At 34.8% G+C, this 24140-nt stretch overlaps 1 long non-coding RNA gene across 1 annotated transcript; it reads left to right on the forward strand.

Annotated features, from left to right (window-relative positions):
• Positions 1-7762: 7762 nt before the first annotated feature.
• Positions 7763-14005, forward strand: LOC134527246 (uncharacterized). The gene is made up of 2 exons (XR_010074133.1): positions 7763-11757; positions 13129-14005. It is a non-coding gene; the product is annotated as an uncharacterized LOC134527246 (long non-coding RNA).
• Positions 14006-24140: the final 10135 nt, after the last annotated feature.

Here is a 24140-nt window from a genome sequence, read left to right on the forward strand (position 1 = left end):
AACACATTACACTAAATCACTGTGGTAGTCCCGCACAGGAGGATATGCAAAGGCGGCTATTCCGCAAAGTGGCGAGGGCCACGTTAAGCTGGGTACGGACACGGTGGAATCTTGTATGATATCACACACGTGGCCGTGGCACGCCCCAGTTGATGACTCGTCCGTATGTTTATGGTCGCGTTTGGCGCAGTGCCGCCCTGCGTGGGCAATGAACTATGTCCCGAGGTGGGGCGTTATAGCGTGAGGCGCAGGTGCCACGGTGGGCCACCTAATTAATTACGTAGGATATAAAAAGTCCCTGATGGACTACACATTTTATTAGTAGACCGCGCGTGATCGCTAACGGCCAATTTGGGCCGACCGGGGAGCTGATATAAAAACGATATGGCTATAATTACCTATTGCAGTTACAGGATGTTGGCGCGAAAGTTGAAGGCTCCCCGTGCGTGGGCTGCCAGCCCGGGCGAGTGCTGGATGGCGACTGACTAACCTCCCTGGCCGCCTTGGCCAGGGAGGGGGGAAATTCCGCGGGAAAACTGCGGAGCGTGGGAAGATGACTTCGGCCAGTTTTGTGAATGATTACCCTTTATAACATGATCATTAAATAAACATTAATTAATACTGAATTTAAACTTGTTAGTTTTTGTTTGTCTTATCAAATGCATGAATAAATAATACCCTTGCGCAGTGCCACACCTGGCCGGGCGCTTTGCACACGTAGGAGGCCGTGACTGACGTCACGCCCTTCGGGGCACTGCACTACGTTGCGCGCACGGGCGTGTTCGGGGCGCGGCACTTATCAGGTGTTGAGGACACATAACGGCCTGTGCTCTCAGAGGGTGCACTGACGGCGGCGTCAGGGTCACGCTCTAGGCTCTCACCTGACTCATTCCCGCTGGGATAGTTTTGCACTCCGAAAATGGTATCTGGTATTAGCGGTGCGGAGCACGGGCTTAGAGGTCATGGTCGGGACGACGTCAAATAATACTAATGATGCTAAATATGTCGGACACAATCTACACAAAAGTCAGTAGGTATAGTTCAGGTTAGAACTTTCACAGTTTATTGAAATTTTAAATCTCTGTTTTTTATATAGTAGAGTCTGACTAATTCAGCGCAGTAGAACATAAAAGTCTGCACTGAAGATCTCTAGACTGTAGTGGTCCTTGTTCATCTGATTGTGTTTTTGTTAAATAATAATAGGACTCGGGGCACGATAGTAACGAATGTAAACAAATGAAGGGCTGAGGATTAGAAGGGTGATATCAACCAATTCATAATGTTTGAGAACAGTGAAAAGAAGATTTTGTTTGGAAATATAAGTATTGTATTGAACTACTACAAAACGCTGAGTTTTCATTTTGTACATTCAAATATTTCTCTTTTCACCAAACAACTTTTTTTCATTGTTTTGTTCTTTGGCATGTGGTTCATAGCCCCGTTATAATATTATTGGTTGATAGCTCCATTATAATGTTGCCAGAAAATGCAGCTCGAGAAGTTTAGAACTATATTTTGAGTGTTTAAAGTGGGCTACGGACAAAACCAATGATACCAACGAATTCTACACGAAATTTCCTATAATAATATGCTGGAAAGTCATTTTCGCAATTTTGGCTGATAGCCCCCTTCTAATCCTTAGCCCTTCAAATAGTTTTAGGTTTAGGCCACACTTTAGATCATTGGTAGTGTAATTAGGCCTATAATCGTTAGGTAGCACTTTAAAATGTTTTAATATTTTTTTCCAAAATGGCCTATCTGAATTTAATTACTTTGTACCACACATACAGATACTTACTGTATGAATCTGGAGATGAATCGCGCGAAATCGTTTTTACACAATGTTCAATGCACTTTCATGGAACAACAAAAATTAACAGAGGCGCTCGCACATGCATATTTAATTGTTATTTAATCCCTTCCACCAGGATCTCCTGATGGGAAGCTGCACAAGTTCCAGGAGGACCAAAATGTTCCATAGCCCATGATTTCCGGCTTCAGATGCTTTGTTAGAGGCGCCGGAAAGCCTCAGTAATTACAAGGTGCTGTCCAAGAAATCAAAAGAAAACAACGAATTAAAAATGACAATATAATTATAACTTAAGTAAACATCTCAAACCGCAACGTATCGAAAATGCCTTAAAATATATTTAAGACATAAAACAAAGTGTATGTGTCTGTAAACAAACAATAAAATATTTCCGCCCTCGTTAATACTGTTATACTATAGTTTATATATTTTTAAAGGTAATTTTACAGTTATTTCAGGATTTAAGTGAATATTGCAGTGTTTTGCTAATTGTTTTCTAATAACTTTTTTTAAATATTAAATAATTTTGGGCTGAAGAGGTTTTTTAACGTGATTTTTATTTAATCTATCTCGTGTTTAAATTTTGTGTAGAACATTTATGTTTATTTTTTTTATATATATAAATATGGTTTAAATCTTTTTGGGTTGATATTTTTTTAATAGCAACTTTACTGTTAAACCATCATGGATGCGTACTGTATGTTTATATTTGGTGTTGGTCCACTTGGTCGTGTCGTATATATATGGCTCTTGACCAAGGTGGCAACTATTATTGCTGGTTAGTGTTTAGATTTTTTATCTTCGAATTTTGTGTCAAATAATATTTTGAAGCTATTTAATTTTATAGTGTTATGAAGGTTGATATTAGTAAACATCTAATTCATGGTTGTTTTAAATGTTTTCGTTATTAAATTTAATTTGTCTGGTCCTGTTGTAATATTGTTATGCGTGTTTAAGCTTAAGGCCGGGCTACATTCGCAATAGCACGTAAACAGCACAGACGCACAGGAGTTCAACATATACTATTAGATATGAGCTGCCACATTGGCAAATCGCACGCGCACAGAAAAATAGCACAGGATCGGCGCACAGAAAGTTCATTAACTTTTAACTTTTAGGTTATTTTCTGTGCGCGACCCTGGTGGTAGCCAATCAGCAAACACTTTAAGTACTAGGTACTGTAGTCCTAGTGGGCTTACAAAGAACAATTGTCACGAAAGTATTGGTGCTGTTGACTTGAGTGGTTTGTTATTGTTTTCAAACACATGATAAAACCCTACAATGCATAGTGTAGCCAATTGTCACAGTTCCTACATTTTCTATGTAAACAATTTCACTGTATTAAAAATTCTTTCTTCTCTTTAGTAGGCATGTTCTATGGCATCCATAGATAATGTATAAAAATTTTAAATGTTTGGTGATTACCCTGGATACATTTTCCACCCATTGTTTGATAGGTGGTTTCATTGACATGTGCAAGCGAATATTTCGTCCTGTTTATCAGTTTATTTTCGTTAGAAGATTGATTCTTAAACGTAAGAGAAATTATTGTTGTTTTTATTTTTTGTTTTAGTTAATAAATTTACTGGTTTTACAATTTTAAAACCATTAATTTATATATTATCTGAGATTTAAGTTGTGTATCCAATCGGCTACACCATGACATGTGAGTCTACATGTACCAAGTGACATTGCTATAACTTTTGTGTGAGAATTTGAATTCTGCCTTGATAACAATGTTGTTTGATGCGAGTGAAGACGAAATTGAGTTGCCTTCCGATATTGAAGACTTAGATCTTTTTACCAACCTTCAAAAAGTAAATAAAAAAGGAAATGCCACAACAAATTTCGACACTGTCTTCAGTCGTCTATTAGATGAGGCAGAAGACCCGATTCAAGACCATGATAATGTCAGTAGTATTGCACCGAGTATCACATTTGAAGACGACTATGGTATAGATCTGGCAGAGGAGATAATTGAGAATGAAACTAGTGAGATAGAATGTGTTCCTGGCCCCTCAACTTCAGCTACACACAGTGGAAAGACAAGAAAAAATCCAAAGAAAATTTCACAAGCAGAAATGTACAGAGGCATTACCTGGAAAAACAAAAAAATCAGTTTGACAGATGAGCAGATCCAGTTCACTGGTAGTGAAGATTTACCAGAAGAAATTTTGAAACTTGAAACTCCGTATGATTTTTTCCGGTATTTCTTTACAGATGAGCTGCTTGACAGAATTGTAGCAGAAACCGTTCATTACAGCTGTCAAGTAAATCCAAACAAGCCTTTAGCATTTTCCAAATCTGAGCTACGTGCGTACCTTGGAATATGTATTCTAACATCAGTAATGACAGCAAAAAATGTCAGATCGTATTGGAACCCGAAAATCGGCCTTGCAACTATTCAGGAAACAATGCCTGTAAACAAGTTTGGAAAAAATCAGGCAGTTCCTTCATTTCAACGATAACAAAACACTTGTCCCCCACAATGAGCCAGGACATGATAAGCTACATAAAATTCGGCCTGTAGTAGACACACTGAAAAAAAGGTTTTCGTCCATTCCTTTGGAGGAAAGGCTTTCTGTTGATGAGCAGATGTGTGCAACAAAAGCCAGACACCACCTTCGGCAGTACATGCCTGACAAGCCACACAAGTATGGCTATAAATTCTTTGTATTGAGTGGAATGACAGGTTATGCATATGATTTCGAGATGTACACAGGACAGGAGAATGCTGATCATTTGCGGTTGACCACAGAACCTAATTTGGGAGCCAGCAGCAATGTTGTCGTCAGGTTTTCTAGGCTCATTCCTAAACACAAAAACCATAAAGTGTACTGTGACAACTATTACAATTCAGTTGGCCTGCAAGTTTATCTGAAGTCACACGGAATTTTTTGTCTGGGAACTGTTAGAGCAGATCGAATTCCTAACTGAAAACTTCCTTCACTGAAAACAGCAAAGGAAATCAAATCTGGGTAAATATTTACAATCGCGGTAGATGCCAAAAAAAATGCTAAAAATCTGAAAATACTTTTATTCTGTGCCCTTTCACTTCCTCTTTTCAAAACAACCGGCGGAGGTAAGAAATTCCAAATACTTTAGGAGATACCGAATTTTTAAATTTTCATCACAATACCTGTGAATTCAGGCGGCCACCATTGTTTCTTGTTTACGAGACGAGTATGATTTTTTTTTCCGCGACGTAGGTGAACGACTACATTGTTGCTTGTTTAGGAGTATCTATTAAAATCTGAAAATACTTTTATTATAGTTATGTTATGTTATGTTAGGTTAGCTACATTAAAACACTTTAAAACACTATGGACGGTTAGTTAGGTTAGTATAGCTACATTAAAATAAACAGGGAAATATAAATATTAATAAATAAAACCGAGGTTGGCCGAAGGTAAATGGTTCGGGTCTAATCGGGAATGGCAGAACTTTATGTGCGTCTTGATTTACCGTTCGTGAATGCCTAATTAATTAAAATGGTCGATTAGGTCAGGTCAGTTACATTATTAATACTTTCAAACTAAGCAGACATTAAAAATAATATAAATTAATTTTAATGGTTGTTTAGTTTTAAAGTATTTATAATGTAGCTGACCTGACCTAACAAACCGGGACAAAGGATGAACGGTAGGAACTCACGTAATTTTTTTACTTATTACTTGCGCAACAAATAAAACATTAAAATTTGAAACGTTTAAAACACATACGTTAGAGGCGGGTACATTCCTTTGCCATTAGTAGAAAATGATGATGTCGTTCTACCTACGTCGCGAAAATAAAAAAAATAAAAAGTAAACAAGCAACAATGGTCGGTTCACCTACGCGGAAAAAAATCATACTCGTCTCGTAATCAAGAAACAATGGTGGCCGCCTGAATTCACATGTATTGTGATGAAAATCTAAAAATTCGATATCTCCTAAAGTATTTGGAATTTCTTATCTCCGCTGGTTTTAATGTAAAGAGGAAGTGAAAGAGCATATAATAAAAGTAATTTCAGATTTTAGAATTATTTTTCGCAAATACCGCTACTCTACATGTTCAAAATTTAAAAATTCCATATCTCCTAAAGTATTTGGAATTTTTTATCTCCGCCGGTTGATTTGAAAAGAGGAAGTGAAAGAGCATAGAATAAAAGTATTTTCGGATTTTTAGCATTTTTTTTGGCATCTACCGCGATTGTAAATATTTACCCAAATCTGTGCCACGAGGTTCGGTGTATGAATATGTGGCATCTCTTGATGGTCAAGATATATCTTCCGTCATGTGGGTTGACAACAAGTGTGTCAGAATGCTGTCATCCTATGCTGGAACTGACCCAACAACTGAGGTAAGCCGGTTCAACCGTTCCACTAAAAGCTACGAAGTTGTGAAGTGTCCGTTTGTGATAACTGAGTACAACCAGCATATGGGTGGTGTGGACCTTCTTGACAGCTTGTTGGGAAGGTATAAAATTATCATGAGGAGCCGAAAATGGTATTTTCGTGTTTTCTACCATCTTGTGGACTTAGCTGTCATAAATGCATGGATTCTACACAATAGATGCCGGAAAGACAACAGACGAGATACCGGACAACCTGCAGCATCACAGCCTATGAAATTGGTTGACTTCAGGGCTGAACTGGGAGACACTTTGTGCAGAGTCAGCTCCAAACCAACTCCAAAACGTGGCAGACCAAGCACTTTCTCCCCGCAAGTAGCTGCTAAGAAAAGGAAGTCAGCGGCTGCTCCCACACCATCACAAGATGTGAGAAAGGACCAGGTTGCCCACTGGCCAGTCCACACTTCTAAAAGCTGTAAACAGCGTTGCAAATTGCCCGGTTGTAAGGGCTTCACAGTAATTGAATGTGAAAAGTGTAAGGTTCCTTTGTGCTTGAACAGTAAGAACAACTGTTTCAAGGCATATCATGTGTAGTTCTTTAAAGTATTTTTTTTTGTGAGCAAAGATTGTTAAAGAATTTTACAAGTAACATTTTTAGAATGTAAAAAGAATTATGTTTGTAATTTTTATTTTTGACTGCATGGGTGCTATTACTGTTCTTTTGTAAATTATTATTGATAAAGTCAAATTGTAAAAGAAAAAACATTGAAAGCAGTAATAGTTTTGTGTTTTTATTATATTTATTTTCGTTGGCTCCTGAAAATGTACATACTGTGTGACCTGTTGTCATTTTTAATGTGCTATTGTTATTACTATGTCATTGTTTTGCATGTTCAAAACATAATTACTAGTTATTTTTAAATTGAAATAAATAAAGATATACCTTAGTATCTCATGTAAAACTTGTATCCATGATGTAGCCGATTGGCACATATCGATTTTTACTAATCTTTGTTTATTAAAATTGTAAAAGAAATTTTTTAAACATTTTTTTGTCTTCTAGAAACTACTATTGCAGCTAAAAATAATTATTTCAGGATTTTTAAAATTAGCATGCACTGTAGGGATAACATAAAAATGGAAGGCACATTTGATAGCTATTTGATAGCTGTAATAGAAAGTAAGAATATTTTGATGACAGGGGATCCGCAGGATACAAAAATTAAGAAGCTAAATTAAATGCTTGGAAGTCCGTATATGAATGTGTTAAAGAAGCCGGATTTGATAGTACATTGATGATTGATAATTGATAATATTTATTGTCATTAGACACAGGGTGCAATAGACATTGTCATTGAAAATACATAATAATAATATATATAAATACACATTTTTAAGTTTAAAGAAAAACATCTTATCAATAATATAAGTTTACACAAACTTAAGATCATTAAAATTTTAATTGTTCCAAAACTTATATGATTTACATAGTCGTTTATAACTGACATCAATTAAATATCTATTTGTGGTTTTATAGCTATGTACATTATTTCTTCAAATTAGGTTTTTTTGAATGCTTCCGGTATTCTTTTGTGTTGTGTTGTGCGTGAATGTAGCATCAAGCTCTGTGCTATCTCTGTGCGTGTGTGCTATCTGTGTGCTGTTTGCGTGCTATTGTGAATGTAGCCCGGCCTTTATCTTTCTGTTTGGCAATATTTTTAATATTTTAGCTATTTTTTGTGTAGTGTTCGTATTTGCAATGGTATATATAACCTGAATTACGATAGCCCGTCGCGCCCGTCCGTCAGCCTCCAGCCGCTTAGTGATTATAACATTCGGCTCGTCCGTCATAGTATTTTTCCATTTATATTAGTTAAACAGTAATGTAAATTAAGTACTTATAACTGTTTAAACTCAATTATTTTTCACTCTTAGTATTTATTTTCACATTCCCAGTGTTACAATACGTAATTAATACACGTGTCAGACCTATTTTGTTTCAAAAAACTGATTTTCTAATGTGTTCAAACTTTTTTTTAACTTGAATACCTTATAATATTTAATTCGACACGCAAACACCTAACTGACATTTGGAGGTTATAGTTTCAGCCGTCCATCAAAAGTATGAAGTTGCCAAGCTTTTTGACGGATGGACGGAATTATTCGGGCCATGTTATTGGCTGTATGTCACGTGATTGATGGACTTTGGGAAGGGGGGGGGGGGTGACCGCCTGTTGTGATTTCGGCCTATATGACAGTCTGTTGCACCATTTTGTACTTTGTATTTATAACCAACTTGTTTATTTTGTTATTTTGTTGCTTTTATAGTTTTTTTTTTACTGTTTTGCATGCAGATAATTTTTAGAACTGCATAAGGAGCAACTAGTTTGCATAATAGACAGAGATCATCTTTGTTGATTTTAGGCATAATAGACAGAGATCAATTTTGTTGATTTTTTATATTTAAGGTATATATCTATGAAAAACAAAAAAATAAATTAGTTTGTTAAGTCGAAACAATTTAAATTCATGGGAAAAAGAACCATTTTTAGTTTAGAATAAATTTATTTTTTGCTACAAAAACTTGCTTTAAGAGGGTTTAGAAATTTTCTAGAATATTTGTTTAAAAAAAAAATGAAAGCCTGAATTTGATATTTTTAAGTTATTATTCTGTTTGATGACTATATTACAATATTTCAAGTAATTTATTGGTAGTTTTCAATTTTGAACAGTTAGGGTAAAGTTAGCTACATTTAATTTACTGTAAGATTGTTTTAATGGTTGGTTAGGTTAGACACATGGTTTTGAAGGTAAATAAGTACTGTAGCGGTATTTGCGAAAAAAAATGTTAAAAATCCGAAAATACTTTTATTATATGCTCTTTCACTTCCTCTTTTCATTAAACCCGGCGGAGATAAGAAATTCCAAATACTTTAGGAGATATCACCGTTCTTATTTTGTAATACAAGACCTGTGCTATCATTCGATTGCCGCAATTTTTTTATTTTGCAGTGTGTTCGTGAATGCCTAATTAATTAAAATGGTCGATTAAGTCAAGTCAGTTACATTATAAATCCTTTCAAACTAAGAGGACATTAAAAATAATGTGAATTAATTTTAATGGTTGTTTAGTTTTAAAGTATTTATAATGTAACTGACCTGACCAAACAAACCGTGACAAAGGATGAACAGTTGGAACTCACGTAATTTTTTTTTACTTATTACTTGCGCAACAATATCCAAATAACAAATAAAACATTAAAATTTGAAACGTTAAAAACTCACCTAAGTTAGAGGCAGGTACAATTCCTTTGCCATTAGTAGAAAATGATGTTCACCTAAGTCGCGAAAAAAAAAATTCATACTCGTAAACAAGAAACAATGCTTAATGCCGCATGAATGCACGGGTATTGTGATGAAAATTAAAAAATTCAATATCTCCTAAAGTATTTCGAATTTCTTATCTCCGCCCGGTTAAATGAAAAGAGGAAGTTAAAGAGCATAGAATAAAAGTATTTTTGGAATTTTTAAATTTTTGTTAACAAATATCGCCCAACTATTAAAATTAAAAAATCCAATATCTCCTAAAGTATTTAGAATTTCTTATCTCTGCTGGGTATAATGAAAAGAGGAAGTGAAAGAGCATATAATAAAAGTATTTTGGGATTTTTAACATTTTTTTTCGCAAATACAGCTACTCTACCTTTTTACCGTTTTGAATAGTTGTTTAGGCAAAGCCAGCTACATTAAAAACAGTATTAATTTGTGTGAACAGTTAGGTTTGTCGAGGATAGCTACATTAAAAATATGTGAATTGTTGTGATCATTTATTTATGTTAGGTTTGGGTAGCAAAATTTAAAATACTCAGTGGGAATTTTCAACATGAACACATACATAATCTAGGAAATTAGGTTCCTTTTAATAGTTGCATTATGTACAATTAGTAGGAAGCAAGACTATTATTTTATTCCATTAGTCCACTGCGCTAATACAAAGGGATAAGGAGCCTATCACATCTTACCCAGCTCAAATCTTGTAACTCATTACAACTGCCTCTTTTACAAAAAAATTTATTCCTGTAATGTTTTTTTTGATTACTGCTTATGTTCCCTGAAGGTTTCGCAAAGAAATGTTTTTCGGGTAATTCTGAAGAAGATCCTCTTTTCAGAAAAAAATAAAAATCCAGAATGATTTTTTTTTACTTTGTGACATGTTTTTAATTCATTCTCTAACAGGTCGTTATAATACAAGTAGTTTAACAGTAGATTACTCTTTTAACAAGTGGTTAATTGTTGTTTTTAGATTAAAAATTGTGTGACATTTTGCTAGGTTAGCAGCAATTAAATTACTTAAGAATAGTTTCATGGTTAGTTAGGTTATTTTAGATGTATCTATTTAAAAAAAATTGGTTGTCTGTAAAGTCGGTTTACGGACAATAGTTTAACGTGACGTCATATATCAAAACATTGATGAAATGATTTATCCAGAAGAAAATGAAATATCATATTCGGCCTGAGACTGAGCCGTGATAGGTTTTTGCAACCAAACCATTTAGGCATTAAAAATATTATATTCTTTGAGGAAGAAATTTTTTTTTTAATTTTTCTATCTTTTGTATGATAAAATCTACCTATCCATACTTTTATGAATAAAATTGAATCAGTTTTATTGAATTATCACTATTTTGTATGGATCCAAAGGAGTGAAATGAAATGTACCATTTAATTAATAAATTTAATTTTATTTGCATTCATTAATTCAAATATATTTATTACTTTTGAAATGTTGCGTGCGCCGTATTTATTTTTTACAAGTACAAAAAAAAAAATTGCAGCTGCCGACATTCGTACTGATTACCTTTAAATTGGAAGTCATCCATACTAACCACACGGCCACGAGACCATATTGAGAATAATGGTTTCAGATGGTATAAATTAATAATATTCCACGGACAATATTTGTTTGAATTTGTTTTAACTAGCTTATTCTCTGTTGGACTCGAAATATTTACACGCTCGTGGGCTCATAACTATAATACAGTTTGTGATTTAGTAGATCAAATAATAACTCATGACAAATAATTACTAATGTCAAACTAAAGCGTGAAAAGTATCATACCAGCAATAAATATTTAGTTACACAGCTAAAACCATACTCATACAACACTGTTTAAATATACTGATTTACACTAGTAATTAAAATAATACGTACTTGTAAGAACGCCATTTCCTTGCGAATATACTCCCGTGGCACGGTGCACAACAATAACCTCGAACCAGTACGCCGCCACGTGCCGGCCGAGTTCTCTTTACCGTCCGCAACATACCAGAGAGATGCCACGCATGCGTAAACACATCCGTAGTGGGACAATTTTTTGTGCGTGCAGCCAGCGTTCATCGATTTATTAGACGTCACGTCAAAAATGTTTAATTATTTTAACAGTTGATTAGAAACTATTCTATCAATTTAAAATGTAATTATCGTAATTTCATCAAATGTGAACATCAATTTAAAAGATTTGTTATGAACCTAACCTAACCAGTCTTTAAAACAGTGAAGTACTGGTAAAATATTTGAAAAATCATAACACCCAAAAAAATATTCAAACACATGTAAGTAATTGAAAGAAAGTATTTTAGATTTTTTATTTTAATATTATAGACTTGCAGTTGTTTCAAATAAGTGGATATTGGGGAGGCAATTAAATGTAAAAATTGTAATGAAAAAATATTCTGTAACATAATTTTTCATCAGTATTTACTAGTTTTGATTTGCTACTAAACCACAAAAATTTCCTTGACTGCAAAGCTTTTCACAACTACTGAGTTTAATGGATTCCAATTCTGAATACAAACAAAACACCATTTAAAAATTTATAAATTGTCTTGAATTTAAGTATTTTTTATGTAACTAATGTAACATATTCCACTATTTATTTAAGTTATGATCACTTGGAAGTGTAAACAAACACTTAACCTTCTGGGAAAAACTTCGTTACCAAAAATTAACATCAATACAAACAACACAAATAATCTAAATTATCATATCTATGCACAGTAAGTAAAAGCTCACCACTTTCCTATTCATTATGAAAGCTCAGCAGTGCTTGTGCTCACATTAATATTGTTTGAATATTAAATGGTGCTCTATTTTATGAGATATAAAATTAAATATACAATATCACACAAAATCTTATTATAACTGATTAGTTAATTCATTACAAAATTCACTTCTATCAAAATATCTCAATCATAACCATCAAAGGACTTAAAGAATTTCAAAATGAGTACGCTCTAAAGTTCTCATTCAAACTCATCAATTTCTTCAACACAAATAATCTACTAAAAGCAATTAAACTTCATTATATATACATACATATATATATATATATATATATATATATATATATATATATATATATATATATATATACACATACATATGTGTGTGTGTGTACATAACACCTAATATATTGCACATCTAAATATAGTCTAATAAACATATTACACACATTCTCTCGCAATGCTTTCCCCCCCCCCTCCCGCCCAAATCTCATTAACCTTTAATATCCGCACATACAAATCAAATTATGTACAATTCTTTCTTGTCCTTACTAGACACTAGTACATTCTCTTCTCAGTCCTCCACATCCGAAGCAACAATTATTCAAGGTTTACTCCATAAGGGGATTCTTGGTAGAATTCTGCCCCCTTATCAAATTTAAACAGCCTTTCCAGCTTCTTTGTGTGTTTTCTCCCGTGAAGCCTCAAGTCATAGCTGCATATTCCAGGATTCTCGCCACCCTCTGCTGAACTATTTGAACTCTTTTTTTCTGTGTCTATTTAGGGGCTCAGGTCGTAGCTGCATATTTCAGGATTCTCGCAGCCTTCCGCTGAACTATTCTGAACTTTCAGATATCAGTGTAATTCCACAGCCGCCTCAACAGGTTTTATGTAGATGTAACTCTTAATGTGGCCCCATAGGTAGAAGCCGAGAGGTGTGAGATCTGATGATCGAGTGGCCACGCTACCGGACCACACCGCTCCACCTATCGTTTGGAGAAGGTTTTGAGATACTGTCGCACAGCATGTGATGAGTGGGCGAGGCATAGTCATGCAGATACATATTGTTCCTCAGAGTAAGTGGCAAATCTTTTAACAGCTCTAAAATGTGTGGTTTAGAAAGTGGCCGTAACTAATATTGCGCTATCCACCCAAAGCCAATTGTGTAAACACATGTAAATGTACTACAACCACCACCCATTGTGCTGGTTGCTAGTATGTATCTACTCGCTGCTCTTTGCCGTGCTCCTCTCAGCCACTGGTGTGGTGCCTACATGAGCGCAAAATACAAGTTTGTGCTTTACTGTTTGCGCCTGTAATTTTGTAGGTTTACGTTTCCTGACATAATGTTCCTTAACAAAAACCATTCTGTAAATTTGCCCCTAGCAATTTCCGAAAACCCTGTACTTAGCATGTGAATGGAATTTGCTAAAACAGCAATACTGTACTTGTGATGTCAAGAAGGAAGCGTAAATGAGAAGAAAGTATGTATTATGTGAAAACTACCAATGCTGAGTTAATTTTTTAACTCGTATAGGCTAATAAGATTGTGTAATTGATGCATGGGTTAATTCTGCAAATATTAAGCATGGGACTTTGTCTGGCAATGTTATCACAGTCATGAAGAAAGCAATGTTAAGTTAGAATTGTAAGTAAAAATACAATTTTAAGAATCATGTTACGCAGGCTGTAGGAATTTGGTGGAGATGGAGGGACGTGGGTAGGGGACAAAGTATGTGCTGTGTCCTACCATGAAATAAAATAAGATAAAATAAAAGATGTTATAACATGTGTAAAATGTGTATTCACTCTTCTAAAAACATTGTTTACTACTAATTGCTTCTTTCTAACAAACTGAAATGAGATACTTTCACTATTGCACCCACTGTGATAAAACCATAAGCAGTTTCCTTAATCACACATTTTCGATTCATCAAAAGCACAGACACCCACTAAAAAACAGTTTCCTTTATGAATAAGTAAAAAAGATTTATTAATTTCATTGTGTTCTTTATGTCTCAACTTGCCCAAAGCAAGACTTTAATCCAAAACATCTGTGTTTGTAGTGTGGAACGCTGACCTCTAGACAATTGAGGCTGTCTCATTCCTTTAAAAACCAGCATTGAAGCTGTGTTGTCACATTATCACTGTTAATATTGAAAGCAAAAAAATTGGTTGTCTGTAAAGTCGGTTTACGGATGATAGTTTAACGTGACGTCATTACGAAACATTGATGAAATGATTGCATAGTTTTATGAATAAAATTGAATCATTTTTATTGAATTATCACTATTTTGTATGGATACAAAGGAGTGAAATTAAATCTATAATTTAATTGATAAATTTACTTTTATTTGCACTCATTAATTCAAATATGTTTATTACTTTAACGAAGAGATTATCTTAACTATAACTTTTATACATGTTTGCTATTTAACTTCTTCCAATCTGTGTTATTCTGTTAAGGATAGGACCATGATAGGAAAAGTAGGAAACGAATGGGAGTGTTTCATGTTTAATGTGCCTCGAAAAAGTCAAAACGATGGTAGTCCAATTTAGTGGAAGAGAGATAGATGCTGCACAAGCATACAATGAGTGTAACGGGACAATGAGTCATCCTTTTTCATGCGTGCAGCCGGCATTCATCTATTTATTAGAATTTGTCATGTCAAAAACACAAACTACACGCTCTTTGGATCCTTTCATTACTTAGCTATGCTTTACTATTGGAATTATTTAGTTTACCGGATAATGTTTGTCTTTATTGCAGTATTTATTTTCTGTAATGAACTGTTTGGCCTAATGACAAGTAGTGAAGAAAAGCTAAATCGTAAATCTTTTATGTTGCAATTGACTAAAAAATTATGGTGATTCATATAATTGATGATAGATATTTGATTACAGTTTATTTATATGAAAACTTGTTCATAATTATATTTAAACTTTATAGCTAAATGCCAGTTTTTAAAATTAATTACACGTCATCTACACATGAACTGTTTCGTCGACTGTTTATAAAGTGAAGTGAAAAGTTAATGTGGTTTTCATTGCTTATTACAACAACAATTTCGGCATTTTAAAAATCTGATTACTAGTATGATTTCATCAATGTTTTGTTATGACTAAAGGCAAGATTTTGTGGGGTTATTTTAAGACAAATTTCGGTGTAAAGAAATAAAGATTTCGGTGTTATATGGTGTTATTTTTTTGCTCAAAATACCCACGGCAAAATTTTCTTGCTTTTCTGTACGACATGCAAATTTATTAAAACAAATATTAATAAACACTAAAACCTCATGATCTAATTACAATTAAGTTCATTGGCAAATTCATAAATTCAAACTTTTAAATAACTACTAAAAATTTCACGACTTAATTACAATCACATACACTACAAAATTACACAATTAAGCACTTCCAAAGTTACCATTAAGACGGTGTGCCGGAAATTAGGTTTTTCGGTACGTTTTTTTTATTTTTTATTATAGTTTTTAATTTAATTTTGGAAAAATTATTTTAAATTGATTGGTTACATAAGGGTGTAGTTTTTTTAAGTCGACTGTACCGCGACTCTCCCCTGGTCGACCTTAGTGCGTGCAAACCTCGACAGAGGGAAGTCTTTTACGATAGTTCACTTCGGGCCGGACGACGAGAGTTGCCGAAGGTTTCTGACGCCCCTCTACCCTCTAGGACGAGGTCCTTGTTTGAATTAGCGACGTGGCGCCGATTTGAGGGAGGGGACTCTTGCTCTGCACTCTTGAATGACTGCGTCGGTAGTCCGCTGATCGCGTTTCGGGCTCCGTCCAGTTAAATCAAAGCTGACGCCGAGCAACAGTACTAAGATGTAGTCTGATCAGAAAAGGGATATTTCCCTATTTACCTTTTGGTTTTTTATTTTAGTCATCTCAGCATAGCCTCTATGTAGTAATCCAACTTTCTCCGCGAACCAAATTTCTTGTCTGGTGCCACATTTTTTTTTTCTTTTAACCGCGACATCGGGCGCGCATCACCCTCCATCTTCCGACCTGGCAACATGGCTGTGCCTAACAACTACTACCCTGTTTTGGTAAGTTCTCTCTTCGGTCCTTTGAACTTTGTCTCTTGCGGTCGTTATCTGACCCGACCTTGTTCTGTCGGCGACCTCCAATTTTGAATTGGTAGTTTCGCCTGTGGAAGCTCTCACTCCCGGCCTTTTCGCCATCAGCTACGAACCGCCAGAAAATCTTCAGTTCGTGAGAGCGAGTGCCAGTGAAAGTTTCTTTTGTTAATTTCCAAATGTAATTTCAGATATCAGATTGGAACCAGTTTAACAGTTTTGTTCTCTTCAGCCATCTCGAAATAGTATATGTGAAATGGTTATAATTAACCAATGATAAGCTAATATGGTGATTACAGATTATTGTAAAATGTTAAAACTTTACGGTTTCTTTAAGAATGATGGGTTGGAAAAATAATTTTCTATTGGCAGCCCGGGTCGGCAAATGATTAGGTAAACTGAGCTGTCTTTAATAATGGTTAAATGATAGAAGTGTTTTCTCTTTATAGCTTGTAACAGAAAATCTTGAAAACAAACTTTGATCTTAAATAAAAGTATGCCTATAAACGTAACTGTTTGTTTTATTACTTAAGGCAATAACGATCCACACTATGCTCCCAGGTCTTGATAGGGAGTTCACAAATTTTCGTTGGACCCACCCCGTGTCCGCCTCTGATGTTTAAATTTTGTTCTTAATTATTCTTTTCTGCCCGCCACTTCCAAGGCCTGTTTTGTCGACATCTTGTCAATATTAATAACAAGGACACGAGGGGCGTTTCAACGGTTTTATTGAAATGCTATCATAGTTAAATTTTCCGCATTTTCTGGAGTGAGACGTTGTCTTCTGTCACTAACTACCAGTGAGTACCTGGAAAATGAACGTTCTGCATCAACATTTGATGTTGGGAACCATATTGCGCTTAAACTGGCTTGAGCAAATTCACTGTATTCCCCTTTAAGGGGGCAAAGTACCTTTGCAACATCAATTTGGCTTGTTTCTGGCAATGAAAGTTCATCCTCAATTATTTTTTGAAAGCAACATAGCCATGTATGAATGTATCAATGGGAAGATGGGAAACAGAAGGCAAGTTATGCAGAGACTTCTGTAGGTTTGCATCTTCTATGCTAACCCTACTCACATTTCTTGGGTTGAACAGCAAATTAATGGCATTAAAGACTCTTAGACAAGGATTGTTGTCAATAAGCTCACCCAGTTTCATTTCACATTTAAGTGAAGTCAACTTTAGGCACTGTTTCACATTTGCCTGTTCCACTGTGTTAAGTTAAGATAATTTTTCATTCACATTGGAGGAAAATACACCAACACTCAAAAGATGAAATTTTGTTTTGATGTCGCTCACTTTTGATGAGAGAACATGTGCTGTGGGGGTAGGATGATCCTTCCAGAAGGGTAAGCAAATCCACTAAGGATGCACAATTTTGTGACACGAATAAAGCTTGTAGTTCTGTCACTTTGATCTCTTCTAGTGTAATTTCTTTCAAAAATTTAACTCCACTGTTTTCGATACTGATTTTGTCCAGAAACTCGATAATGTCACGCAAATGCTCATTAATGCAGTCAACAGACTCAAACCAAGTATTCCATCGAGTTATTACCGGTTGAGGAAATAACTTGTGCTTCGAAACATTTGATGGATATTTTGCCTTTAGAAATTCAATGTACTGGTGTTTGCGCTTTCTTGTGTTGAGGAAAGCATTTTTCACTTTCACCACAACATTATTAAGTTCCTCAATGTTAGTCTGCCACACAACTCCAAACCAAATGCAGTTTGTGTGCCAAACACTAGACATGGAGTAAATGATCCCCAAACAGACCCTGCAGTGTTGTGGCACATTTTCTCATATACCGTGCTAAATCAGATACAAATGCTACAACTTGTTTATAGTGCACCTGATACTTTTGAATAACATCAATAACTGCCTGGGCACAAGATGATGAGTCTGCACAGTCCAGCACATCAGATACAGCGAGAAATACTGACTGTGCTGTGGATGGTTCAAGTGTTGTTGAAAACACAACGCCCCCCTCTGTCAGTGGTCTCGTCACACAAAATTACAATAGGTTTATCCTTTACTGCCGTTTTAATGTCTTCTTGTTTTTTATCTGCTACTACTGGTATGTATCTTTTGCGAAGCTAGTCGGCTGTTGGGAGATCACCACCACCCTTCACAAACTCCTTGAACCACTCCCGTAGTTTTGGATGATCCAGCTTCTCCACTGGCACGTTGGCAAGACACAAAAGCTTCTGTCGTTTTTAATAAAAACTCTTCTTTGTCGTCCTTTACCTTTTTCGCTAAGTTTTCGCATTCTACTATGGAAACTTGTCGTTTAACAGATGAGTTTTGCCTCAAACGCTTATGTTTCTCACTCGCGACATGTTTCACAAGCGTATCGCGTTTTTCGTAGTCTCTCGCGTCTGCAGTTACAGAATTTGCACATTAAAATTTTATCACTGACATAAAATCCTTCGCTGAAAAATTCTTTCGATCGGTCACTGGCAGAAACCTTCATTTTAGGCATTATCAAAAAATTTTAACTACATAGGAAGAATTTAACCTCTTAATACGCAAAAATTTGCCGTGCTGGAAAGATCAAAACAATGGAGAATAGATGCGAATACAAACGCATACCGAATACCAACATACGTACGTGAAAATTAATACCTATATAAACATGTACTATTTATTACGAGGGTTATTTTTTTTTTCAACCTCCTATCAGCTGTAATAAAAAAACGGGAATGAATTGGGAAATTATTTTAATGTCAAAAGAAACGTACATCTTTACTCTATTTTTCCACATAATCACCGTGCAGATTGAGGCATTTGTCGTACGGATGCACCAGCTTTCCAATACCCTCTGCATAAAATGATGCCTCCTGCCTATTCAGCCACGTTTTAACAGTGCCCTGCAGTGTGATTACAGTTTCATTTCTCCATGGCATGCCCATTAATCGATACCCTAATCGCTCGTACATGAATCGACACGTCTCGTAGTGTTTACCCCCTTCCACCAACCATGTGGAGCGGCCAACTCACACCTCAGTTGAAGCTTGGTTATGGGAATGTCAACATGGCTGCAACAATAAACTGTACGGCGAAATGCGAGCTGCGTGGAGTCTTCCGTTTCTTACAGGCAGAAGGGCACACTGCAGCAGAAATCCATTGCCGAATGAGTGTTGTGTGTTAAAACGTGGCTGAATAGGCAGGAGGCATCATTTTATGCAGAGGGTATTGGAAAGCTGGTGCATCGGTACGAAAAATGCCTCAATCTGCACGGTGATTATGTGGAAAAATAGAGTAAAGATGTACGTTTCTTTTGACATTAAAATAATTTCCCAATTCATTCCCGTTTTTTTATTACAGCCGATCGGAAGTTGATAAAAAAATAACCCTCGTATTTACAATAGTTACGTTAAGCAGGGTTAATTTTATTTTCGTACCCTAAGTACTTTATTTTAAATAAACAGTAAAAGCAATGTGCTTTAGTGTGTAATATTTTAATGATTAAAAACGTAATCTTAGAAAAACATGTTTTGGACGTTTGTTATTTTTGTATTTACAGAAAGTGAACGGCGGCCATTGTATCATAGTTATCAACATCTTAAATTATTGTGGTACACAAGATTACCGTTTAAAGAAAATATTACCTTAATTCCGAGACTTCATTTTAAAATCTATAATGAATCACCGTTGCATATAATATATATGGCTGCTAGTTACTGTCAGAAATATTTGATTGTGCTGAAGATAGTGAATTGTCCTTAACAGAATGGAAAAAAAAACGTAAATAATCAGGATAGACGAAATTTCGTGACATATTGCGGATTTCGCATAATTTCGTTTTATTTCGTGTTTTCAAGCGGTTTTTGGTGTTATTTCATTTTATCGCGCATTACCATATAATCGTGCCTCTAGTTATGACGTCACGTTAAACTATCGTCCATAAACCTACTTTACAGACAACCAATTTTTTTAACATTATATTTAGTTTACTGAATGAATGTAAACTCTATCTACCTTTAAATTGTTCTTAATGTCTGCATTTTATCCAATACATTTAAATAAAAATATAAAATAAAATCTGCTGAGAAAATGTAACAGGGAAGGAAGGAGAAAATAAACTAATATCCATTATCACATGTAATGAAGTCTTCATAGTATGAATTTTTAAAAATGAACGAAGATGCTTTATTTCCAAGATGGAACACTTAGTTGAGAATGTCACAATATGTTGCTCGTGAACAAGTCAAGTGAAGTAAACAATTGTGCATTCTATTGAGAACACAGCCAATAATTAAGAGGCCGTGTCACAAATTTGCGCTCCTATCTATATCAATGTTATTTTAAAAGGCAGTTTTTCTCAAAGTCTATAAGAGGTAGGGGCCGGAAATTTTGCCTACTGAAAGTATACAATACATTTAACATAACCGCTTTTTTCAAATTTATTTATCATATCATATATTATTTCTGTGATGAAAATAATATTATCAATATTTTGATTTGTCCAGATACATTGAAATTTTGCTTATATTTATAATTATTTAGCAAAAACTGAAAACGCCATTGAAATGTATTGCACATTACCTTCCGATCAGTGTCTTCATGATCATGATGGGTTTATAAACCTGGGTGTAATCAAGTCTTTAACTATTACATGACAACATTTATACTTAATAATTTGGAGATATGCCTTTTCTATCCTCAGCCCCTGAGCTTTTACTATCTGGTCTGGCGACCGACCTGACACTCTTCAACCACCCCAGGGGTCTCCGATTACACATCTTATCAAAAAAAAAAAAAAAGCTGTTCGTTCATTTGTTTTTGTGTTCGAGCGAAGGTTTACTTCTCCATTAGTGCCACAGAATTCACACATTTATGCCAAGGGAATATTCCGCTGATGTGACGCCATACGAATGTATTATTCGCGACCATACAACTTTTTTGTTTGTCATCGGGAAAATGACGCCGCAGTTTGATTTTTTGTGGTGATATAAAATAAATTTTCTTGGAATGTTCATTTTAAATTGAGCATTTTTAAATGTCAGTGTAGAATATGCTTATCTGCCCATTTTGTTTCTTTCCATAATAATGAGTAAAGTTAACATTGTCATAGACATTTTATTATATTCGTTTGCCGTCCAAGTACAAATGTCACACTATATCGCACGTAATTATATTTTTTTACTAATTTGTTAGTTGTCATTTTATTTAAGTTATAAATAACATTAATAAAAATTATTACTTAATAGTCCAGAATAGAGATTGAGTTATTATTCATTTAATAGGGGTTTAAAATATGGTACTACATACATATTTATATTATCTTCTTGTCTTCTTTGTAACTTTACTGGAAGAATGGCATTTGGTATGTATGTTAACTCACAATGAAAATACTTCAGAAGTACTCAATTAACAGTGAACAACCTAGGGCCTATACTAATTTCATTATGTTCATGAAATATAATTGATATTACTAATAATGAACTGTATGTGTTTTGCGTAGAGATATCGTACGTACTGTATGTGGTACAGACCAACATTAGCTAAGACTCTGTAAATAAGTAATTTCAGTTAATGTGTAGAGAATATTAAAAGTTAGAAATAATGATATATATAAAACAATGCAGAGTTATCAGCATAAAAATAGAAGTTGTTTTTACGTAGCGCCTACTGGAATGTATATTTTGTGTTGAATTATGTGGTATGATTAGTATTCTCTTATTGTAAGTGTGTTTTGTTAAAATCTTATAAAACATCACTTACTGTTGAAGGATTTTCATTTTTTTGTGATGATCTTACTTAAACAAGTTTTAATTATATTACACATGTATATTTTAAAAGCATTTTAATGTATACTTATAGAATTGTAATAGGCTTTATACGGACTCTCACGATGCATGTGAGCATCTATAATTAATAGAGACCGGAAAAATTCGCGGATTCATTCGGCGATAGGCTAGAAGTCAAATACATATACCTTTTAGATGATTTTGCTATTGGCTTACTGTTCATCTGGACGAATCTCAACCAATTATAAAACACCAACCAAAGAAGGATCGAATCACAGACAAACAAGCTGAGACGACTAACAAGTCAGCAGCAAATGAACTGCCGTTCAGTGGCGTAGCGTGCCATCTCGGCGCCTGGGGCGGGAAACCCATTTTGCCGCCCCCATTATATAGGTGCTTAATTAAAATTAAATTTCACATGCAATGAGGTACCTTTTATTGCAGTTAAAATAGGATGAGCGGTTTTACAAGCGGATTCTACGGGCCTTATGAGCAGCGAAGTCAGAAATAACTTTGTCAAAATCAATATTAGCAGCCAATTCTTGTTCAATCGACAATATAGTCAAGTTTGATAGTCTATCGGAGTTATGTTCTTATATATTTTTAACGCCTTTTTGGTAATTATATTTAATTTTCGGAGCTCCGAAGTATATGATCAAATTATAATTTTTCGGGGGAATTGTTAAAGTATTTTTTTAGTATTATTATATAGCTATTTTTATGAGTAGTAATAGGGTATGTATTTTATGATGGATGCACCGATTTGTGATGAAACGATTTTATGATATATATATGTATATATATATATATATATATATAAAATGTTGTCATATAAATTTTGTGTCTTTTTAACTTGCTGCCTCCTCTCACTGTTCGCAACCTTATTAGTATTTTTTAAGCCTGCTATTAGTTTGGGTTTTAATATTTTTTTGGGTTTACCTGCGCTCGCGGTACGGGGCAATATATGAGTTTTACTGTGTCCCGGTTTGCGGAAGTTGTTTGGTTTGCCCTGGGTTAAGGTCAAACTTTACAGTACAATGCGTAGTACTAAATTCAATGAGTGCGAAAGGGAGGCATCGACACGGGCCGACGCGTGAAACAAAAGATTTTGTATGAGTAATTAACACAATAAGGAGTGCCGCTCAACTCGGCTCGCGCGCGCCGGGCGGCGCGGTGTGATGCGATGTTGCTGTTCGTATGTAAACAAACAAACGTTATAAAGAGCTCTGTCAGTGATTTCGCAGTTTTTCTTTTAAATAAATATTAAAAAATAGTTGGTGCGCAAAATTCTAGATAAAAATGGAACATTATAGTGTGTCTGACACATGTAATGAATGAATCATAGATCAGATCTCAACCCGCTTCACCGGCGACCCGCCCCCGCGGGCTGCCGCCTGGGGCGGGCCGCCCCCTCCGCCCCACCCACGCTACGCCACTGCTGCCGTTATTTGCCCGAGTGTACAGGGGAATGTGCAGTCTATCCTGAAGGCCGTCGAAACCGCGAATTTTTCCGGTCCCTAATCTACATCAATATTATGGCCGTTTCACAAGATCAAATATTTATTGAATTCAATCTGTTGCATTCATTGTACATGATTTTCGATATGTACATTGAATTCAATACAAATTGAAGATGTTACTCAACTAAGCTTATTCTTATTAACTTATAAGTATTTTGTTTGTTCAGTACATAAAAGTAAAAGATTCGTTATTATTTAAATAATGAGCATCTTTAAGCAATAACGTTTTCAAAATATTTACATAAACATAATGGAATATATTTTTTAAATACTTTATATCTACGATCACATCAACGGCAGTATTATGTAATGAATGAGGTAATGAAATATCTTGAAAGGATATTTTCTTCTCTGTAAAGTAAATTTGTAATGCAGCCCTCTTAATGTTAGTCTTGTGAGTTATTTCGTCTTCTAATATGCTACAGCAATGTATAAAATTAAGTTTTGTTAGTGTTTTAGTCTTGTGTAATGTTAAAGTGTAATGTGATAAATTCAATAATTTTTTTGTAAGTTCGTATTCATAAAGGTAGGCTACATATCGTATTAAGATAAATAGTATAATAT

The sequence above is a fragment of the Bacillus rossius genome, chromosome 1 (genome assembly GCF_032445375.1).
Source record: "Bacillus rossius redtenbacheri isolate Brsri chromosome 1, Brsri_v3, whole genome shotgun sequence".
Taxonomy (NCBI): Eukaryota; Metazoa; Arthropoda; class Insecta; order Phasmatodea; family Bacillidae; genus Bacillus; species Bacillus rossius.